Source organism: Lucilia cuprina, chromosome 3, assembly GCF_022045245.1.
Source record: "Lucilia cuprina isolate Lc7/37 chromosome 3, ASM2204524v1, whole genome shotgun sequence".
Classification (NCBI taxonomy): Eukaryota; Metazoa; Arthropoda; class Insecta; order Diptera; family Calliphoridae; genus Lucilia; species Lucilia cuprina.
Genome location: NC_060951.1, coordinates 2,421,409 through 2,429,980, shown reverse-complemented (window position 1 = coordinate 2,429,980; position 8,572 = coordinate 2,421,409). Strand labels below are relative to the sequence as shown.

The following is an 8,572-nucleotide window of genomic DNA, read 5'->3' as shown; positions in this document are numbered from 1 at the left end:
TTCTAGTTCAGTTCTAGTTCAGTTCTAGTTCAGTTCTAGTTCAGTTCTAGTTCAGTTCTAGTTCAGTTCTAGTTCAGTTCTAGTGCAGTTCTAGTTCAGTTCTAGTTTTGTTCTAAGTAGTTCTGTTTTAGTTCAGTTCCATTTCAGTTCTAGTTCAGTTCTTGTACAGTTCTAGTTCCGTTATGTTCTAGTTCTGTTCCGGTTCTGTCCTAGTTCTGTTCTAGTTCTGTTCATGTTCTGTTCTAGTTCTTTTTTAGTTCAGTTCCATTTCAATTCTTGTTCATTTCTTGTTCAGTTATGTTCCGTTATGTTCTAGTTCAGTTCTAGTTCTGTTCTATTTATGTTCTGTTCTGTTCTAGTTCTGTGCTAGTTCTGATCTAGTTCTGTTCTAGTTCTGTTCTAGTTTTGTTCTAGTTCTATTCTAATTCTGTTCTACTTCCATTTGTTAACTATGAGAGTAATGAATAGCTTCAACTTTAACCAAACTTCAAAAGAGGATTCCATACATTAAATTGGCCTTAAAGTGATTTTTATTTAAGGTTATGAAAAATAGAAGCTGTAGCCTACATTTAGGCAACAGTATTTTTATTTTTCTCAAAATCATATTTTCGTTAATCATATTACAGGTATTACCTGTACTCTGACACTCATCCGTACAAACATAAAACCGTGTGAAAAAAAGAAATAAGCTTGGGAAACATTTTGTAAAAGTCAACTGAGAATTGTTAACCTTTACAAATTTATGTCGTACACACACACTCAATGATGATGGTATGGTTGGTTGGCTGATGCCTTTAAAAACGTTGAAAGTAAACTGAAACTGTAAATATTACATACATATATGGGGTTTAGGTATATTTTCTGTGTTTTTTTTTTTGTGTATAACAACCAAATTATATGTGTGTAAGTAAGCTATAGCCTACATTAGGGCTGTTTGTTGTAAATACATCGAAGGTCTTTTAATAATAAAAACTAATGAAAAGCACGAACAAACTTTTTACCTTCACCTTACACGAAATAAAAATATAAGAAATAATGGCAAAAAAAGTAAAACGTGTTTACTTAAAGGGATATCAAAATATAGATAAATTGTAATTTCTTTATAACAGCATAATTTATAAGTAGTATAAAGGGAGGTTGGGTGTAACAACAACAGTAAAAGTAAAAGTATACTTTGAGGCATTATATAATGATGCCTACTTTAAGGTGTAGAGAATATTATTTGCTATTTTATAAAATTTTATTAAATTTCATAAATTATAATTGTGTGTATATTGAAAATTTGCTGATTAAATTATTTTTCATATGACAGCATACAATTGTCTGATGCGGTTAAATATAATTTATATATTTTGTCAAATAAAGCATATTTATAGGGATTTTCTTATTCACGTATATTTAATATTTAAATCCTTGTCTACTTTTTCATTATTTGCTTAAATATGATTTAAAAAGTTTTTCTCTAAAAACAAAAAAAAAAAAAAAAACTTGTTAAATGTGCTGACTATTTGTGTTTTTTTAAATCCCTCAAAATATGTTTAGGTTTTGTTGCTTTTTTAAATTGAATAACAAGACAGAATAGATAAATAAGTTTTACTAAACTTTTTGGGAGGTTAGTTATGGTTTAAGGCTAAAACTAAATACATATTTAAAGATTTGCTTTTATAGATAAATTTCTATAGTCTATATTAAAGGGGATTATTTAAATGAAAGTCTAAACACTTTTTTCTTATAATATGAGATTAATGGTAAAGAAAATTTAATATAATAAAAATAAGAAAACGAAACATTTTTTGATAAGAAGACAAGGTTTTTCTTTTAAGAATAAAAATGTATGGTATACATTTGGGGGTATTAAATGTTAGAATACTTCAAGGAGACAAAAAAAATTTAACTTATGTTCTAGTTTAGTTTTTGTTTTGTTCTAGTTCTGTTCTAGTACAGAACTAGAACAGGTTCTATTCTAGCTCTGTTCCAGTTCTGTTCTAGTTCTGCTCTATCTCTGTTCTAGTTCTGTTCTAGCTCTGTTCTAGTTCTGTTCTAGCTCTGTTCTAGTTCTGTTCTAGTTCTGTTCTAGTTCTGTTCTAGTTCTGTTCTAGTTCTGTTCTAGTTCTGTTCTAGTTCTGTTCTAGTTCTGTTCTAGTTCTGTTCTAGTTCTGTTCTAGTTCTGTTCTAATTCTGTTCTAGTTCTGTTCTAGTTCTGTTCTAGTTTTGTTCTAGTTCTGTTCTAGTTCTGTTCTAGTTCTGTTCTAGTTCTGTTCTAGTTCTGTTCTAGTTCTGTTCTAGTTCTGTTCTAGTTCTGTTCTAGTTCTGTTCTAGTTCTGTTTTAGTTCTGTTTTAGTTCTGTTTTAGTTCTGTTTTAGTTCTGTTTTAGTTCTGTTCTATTTCTGGTCTAGTGCTGTTCTGGTTCTGTTGTAGTTTTCTTCTAGTTCTCTTATAGTCCTGTTCTAGTTCGCGTTCTAAGTCTACAGCATATTTTCTTATTTTGATTATAATTTGTAAAAATTATTTCTAAAAACTGTAGCACACTTTTAGGGAATATTAAATTTTGTTTATGAATAATTATTCGATTTAATATGGAAACATTTAACATGTAAACATATAACAAAATAAACCCAAAAAGTAAATGAATATTTTTGTTACTATTACTCTTATAATTTGACTATGTTATTTTGATGGAAAAAATTACTTTTGTTTTCGCTATGGGAAAACACTACAACACACACACACTGAACATAAGAGCTCAATTAATCCACTGGGTGGCGCTGAATATTTTAATGTGTTAGTAATGCCAGAAAGTGTGTTAGTTATGCATTTGTATGTGTATGTGTGTGTTTGTGCATGTAAAACATTAACAAAATGTAATTATTTGCATTTACTATAAACTTTAGCCCAAAAAAAGAGAAAGAGAGATAAAAAACGAAATATGCAAATGAGAAAGCTTAAATGTAGATTTTGGTAAAATATTTTTTTTGTTATTAAATCTAGCTGAACTTTAAACTCAAGCTAAAGCAGTAAAGATTGTTGAGTCAAAAATTTATGTAGCATACTTATGGGTGGTTTGTGTAGATACAAAATTGTTTAATTATTTCCTCGAAAACTTTTGCTGGGTTGGGGTTTCCTGAGTAATTTTTCCCTTATGAGAATGCACATGATGTTTTCATATTTTTTTCTGTTTTGTGTTGCATATGTGTAGGTGCTGTTTTAATTTCAGTATTATAAAGCATATATGTAAAAATGTGGATGGTGTATTTAAGCTAGTAAAATGAAATATTTTTATACATTATATTTACTTAATTTTTGTGTTGTGCTGCAGTTGGCCTGAAAGACCGTGCAAACATTATTTACGAGAGCATGATGTAGTAAAAAAGTCATTGAAATAACAAAACAAACCTAATTAAAACGCGTTCTTATGTACACACACACACACACAAATACATATATGCTATAAACGAACGTCTGTCCTTACTGCTACAACGTTAAAATTAAAATAAATATTTAGTGAAAATTGAAGGAAAAAAATATGGAGGGAAAAAACCTCAAGCTTTTAATAAGAAATATATTTAAGCAAAATAAGCCACAAATTGGGGTCAAAATTGTCTAAAGCTAATTAAATATGCATAGACAGCATTAGGTTAGTTCTTTTTTAATCAAAAATTTTAGAATTATTTCCTAGAAGTTAAAAATTTAAAAGCCTTTTTTAATTATTTTGTAAATACAAGCTTGACAATTTAATTGACATTTCTGTTATCATAAGTTTTTTTTCCTCCACATTTTCAATTTATATAAAATATTAGAAAAAACCCACAAACAGCACCACTTTATCTATCAATTGCAGTTTGCTGCCTAAACTTATTTTTTGTGTAAATTTTTATTTGAAACTAATAAATTTGAAATCAATGCCAGTTATATAAATATTTTATATTATGAATTTTGCGTTTTTTTTTTTGCCGCAATTGTTGTATGTCCAGTGCGTTTATAAAATTTTTGTTGTGGCAGCAATTTGTTGTTGCTGTGTTTGGTAGTTGCCACAATTTTTCTATTTGATGTCATTTGCATATTATGTATGTTTTTTCTCTAACATATTTTAAATCAACTTTTTCCAAACATCGAGCAGTGCACAAGAAAATATATGGTTATGAATTGTAAAGAGCATTTTTATATGTATAAATATAGAAAATAAATATGATTTTTCAAATAAATTTCATTATTAAGTAAACAAAAAATATTTATAAAAAAATTGCATAAATTTAAATGTAAAAGTTTAATTAAATAGCTAATGCAGCTACAAAACATATTTTTTGTTATATAATAAACCTCTAAATTACTGGACAATTAATTTAAATTGAATGTTTTGCATGTAAAGTAGAAAGTTTTTAACATTAATCTGAAAAGTAGTTGTTGCAGAACAGAACTAGAACAGAACTAGAACAGAACTAGAACAGAACTAGAACAAAACTAGAACAGAACTAGAACAAAACTAGAACAGAACTAGAACAGAACTAGAACAGAACTAGAACAGAACTAGAACAGAACTAGAACAGAACTAGAACAGAACTTGAACAGAACTAGAACAGAACTAGAACAAAACTAGAACAGAACTAGAACAGAACTAGAACAGAACCAGAACTAGAACATAATTAGAACAGAATTAGAGTGATTTCACTTAACGATGAAAGTGGAAAACAAAGAAACAAACTAGAATATAAATAGAACAAGAAGAGAACTAGTTCAGAACTAGAACAGAAATAGAACAGAACAAGAACGGAACTAGAACTAGAATAGAACTAGAACAGAACTAGAACAGAACTAGAACAGAACTAGAACAGAACTAGAACGAAACTAAAACAGAACTGACACACAAGTTTTTCAATATCTTTATTAGTGTAAATATGATTAAAGAAATTCCATTAGAAGTCCTAATTAATATTAATCATACGTCACCAAACTTAAGATAAGTTTAAAACTCGATAATCCTATAAAAAGCCTAAAACTATAGAATATTATTTAAATTTGTCACGTTTTGTAGTACAAGTAGCCTACTTTTAGAAAGCCCCTTTAGAAAACTACAAAACTTTTACCCTTAAATTTTAGCAAACACCTTTAAAAAATAGGTTTTTGTACTATTTTCTTGTTGTTAACCTTATTTAGTATAGTGTTTTTTTCATATTCTAAAGCATATTTAAAGGCTTTTAAACAAATGATAGGCAACAATGAGAAAATAGCAAAAAAAAAATATACTAATGTTTCTAACGTTTCACCCTGAATGTAACAGAATCTAACAACAACCACCACAACAACATTTGTGTGCAAAAAAAAGTAAATAAAACTACAAAACAAAAAATTTTATAACGTAAACAACAGTGTAAATGGCATTTTTAGCTGACACTCTTGACGTTGTGTGAAATTAAATAAAAATTCATGCCATGAATAGTATTTTTATTTTTTTCTACACTTTTGCTTACAATATTGCACTTTTATGTAGGATTTTTTTTTTTGATTTTTCAACAGGAGTTTGTGTCTGTATTTTAGCTGTTTATCCTGAGTTTCTTGCTTGTTTTATAATTTAATTGTATAAAAATTGTTTGTTGTAGTGCCGTGTTTTTTCGTCAGTTTCCTTTTTGAGGAATTTCATTTTAATCAAATAAAAATTAAGCTAAAGTTACACTTTGTGTTTTGTCATCATCTGCTGTTTTTCTTTTTTTTTTACTTTATTCTCTGGGAAATATTTTGAACATTTTTAGTTATAAAATATGACAGTGTGATTTTGTTAGGGCGCTGGATTTTTGCTGCCACATTATGTTCTTGTTCAGTTTCTAATTTCTTTTTTATTTATTCATTTTTTTGACATTTGCATGTAGAAAACTGTTTACAAAAAGTATCTTTAAAAGTTTTTTTTCCTACAAATTTTGTATACAAAAAAATAAATTAGTGATTTGATGAGCTTGGCAAAAGTTTGCACGCGATTAAAAAAGTATACTTTTAGGTTTACAATAGAAACTTTTTAAACAAAAAACTTAATTATCTCTAAAAGTAGAAAATAACAATAAATTTGTTTTCGAATAATATTATAATATAGTTCGACTTCTAAACTATAAGTAATTTATTTTATCTGCAGATAGCCATAAATATTCCCTACAATTTAGCTTTTTAAGTTAACAAATATCTTTCTTAGTTTAAATGTTATAAATAAAATTGTAAGATAACAAATAATTAATATTAATCATACGTTCTGTGGTACAAAAATCAAAAATTTTTAAATTTTTAAAATTTCCATAGTATTGAAAAAAAAACTAAATTAATGTAATTTATTTATAGTTATGTTCATGTTCTATTCCAGTTCTGTTCTAGTTCTGTTCTAGTTCTGTTCTAGTTCTGTTCTAGTTCTGTTCTGTTCTATTCTAGTTCTGTTCTAGTTCTGTTCAAGTTTTGTTCTTGTTCTGTTCTAGTTCTGCTCTAGTCCTGTTCTAGTTTTATTCTAGTTTTGTTCTAGTTTTGCTCTAGTTCTGTTCTAGTTCTGTTCTAGTTCTGTTCTAGTTTTGTTCTAGTTCTGTTCTAGTTCTGTTCTAGTTCTGTTCTAGTTCTGTTCTAGTTCTGTTCTAGTTCTGTTCTAGTTCTGTTCTAGTTCTGTTCTAGTTCTGTTCCAGTTCTGTTCTAGTTCTGTTCTAGTTCTGTTCTAGTTCTGTTCTAGTTCTGTTCTAGTTCTGTTCTAGTTCTGTTCTAGTTCTGTTCTAGTTCTGTTCTAGTTCTGTTCTAGTTCTGTTCTAGTTCTGTTCTAGTTCTGTTCTAGTTCTGTTCTAGTTCTGTTCTAGTTCTGTTCTAGTTCTGTTCTAGTTCTGTTCTAGTTCTGTTCTAGTTCTGTTCTAGTTCTGTTCTAGTTCTGTTCTAGTTCTGTTTTAGTTCTGTTCTAGTTCTGTTCTAGTTCTATTTCAGTTCTAGTTCTGTTCTAGTTCTGTTTTAGCTCTGTTCTAGTTCCGTTCTAGTTCTGTTCTAGTTCCGTTCCAGTTCTGAACTAGTTCTGTTCTTGTTTTATTTCTATTTCTATTCTAGTTTGTTTTCCACTTTCTTCGTTTAGTGAAATCAAGATCAATTTGTTTTCACTTTCCTTACCCATTTAAAATACTCAACATGACCTTTTTTTTAATAAATATTCCCTTTAATAAACAAAACACTTATTGTTGTTTTCCTTATAATAAGTTAATAACAATCATAAATTTGTGAACTAAATTTATGCAAAGATATTATACAAATATTGTAATTTTCTTATAAGTAGTTTGTTTATTCGTTTTATAACATCACAATAAATACTAGTTACGATAACTTAATATAACTAATAATTATAATAAATATGTATAACATACATATGTATATATAAAAAGTGCCTTCAGCTTAATAACAAATAACTTTTACATGTTTATACATATACACATAATAAATAATAACAATTAGTAGCTGAATATAGATAATAACAAGATGATATTGACAATAACTTAAAAAGGGAAAAGAAATAAATAAATTCTGAATATATTTTCCAAGGATATTTGTTATTAACTCTTGCTTTTTGTTGTTTGCAAAGACTAAAAGTGTAAATTATTTACTAACACTCTACTCGTTACTTAACTCTATATTAAAGTCTATAATACTAAAATTCTCAAACACAAATATGTCTATTTATATTTGAGATTAATACATAAGTGACAAAATGCTTCTCATACTAACACATACTTTGGGGCTTTAGGCGGCTCTTTGTTGTCTCTAACTTGTGCATGTACTTGTGTGTTGGTGTGTATTTAGAACAACAAACAAATCCTTATTTTCCCCTACAACTAAATAGGATATATGATAATATAATGTTATGTGACTGCTAGCCTATTTGTGTATATGTGTATATGTATATGTGTGTATAATTTTGATGATTTTATCCAGTAAGATAGAGTGTTTACATAAATACGTTTGGAGCAATGTCTTTCAGTCTGTCTATCTCTGGTAACGATTATAATAATGATACAATACTGATTGTAGTATAGTTGCAGGCTTTTGTCTGCTGTCTAAGCTAAATCGCAATTTATTTAGACAAGTTAACAAACAGTAAAGGACAATTTTTGTCTATATTTTAAACAGCATCACAAATTGTAGGAATTTTTTAATGTTTAAATGTTAATGTAGAAATTGTCAAATATCTGCTTAATTAACATCAATCATACGCCATGTAGGACATTATTGAAAGCATAAAAATTATGCTAAAGCAAAATCAGTTCTGTTCTAGCTCTTTTTTACTTCTGGTCTAGTTCTGTTCTAGTTCTTTTTTACTTCTGTTCTAGTTCTGTTCTAGTTCTGTTTTAGTTCTGTTCTAATTATGTTCTAGTTCTATTCTAGTTCGGTACTAGTTCTGTTCTTGCTCTTTTCTAGTTCTGTTCTAGTTCAGTTTTAGTTCTGTCTAGTTCTTCTCTAGTTCTGTTCTAGATCAGTTCTAGTTCTGTTCTAGTTCTGTTCTAGTTCTGTTCTAGTTCTGTTCTAGTTCTTTTCTAGTTCTGTTCTAGTTCTGTTCTAGTTCTGTTCTAGTTCTGTTCTA

At 28.0% G+C, this 8,572-nt stretch overlaps 1 protein-coding gene across 5 annotated transcripts in view; it reads right to left on the bottom strand.

The window, feature by feature from the left end:
- LOC111676744 (amyloid-beta-like protein) overlaps positions 1-8,572 on the bottom strand; it is a 98,611-nt gene that overhangs the window by 24,770 nt on the left and 65,269 nt on the right. The gene's annotated exons all lie outside the window — the stretch shown is intronic.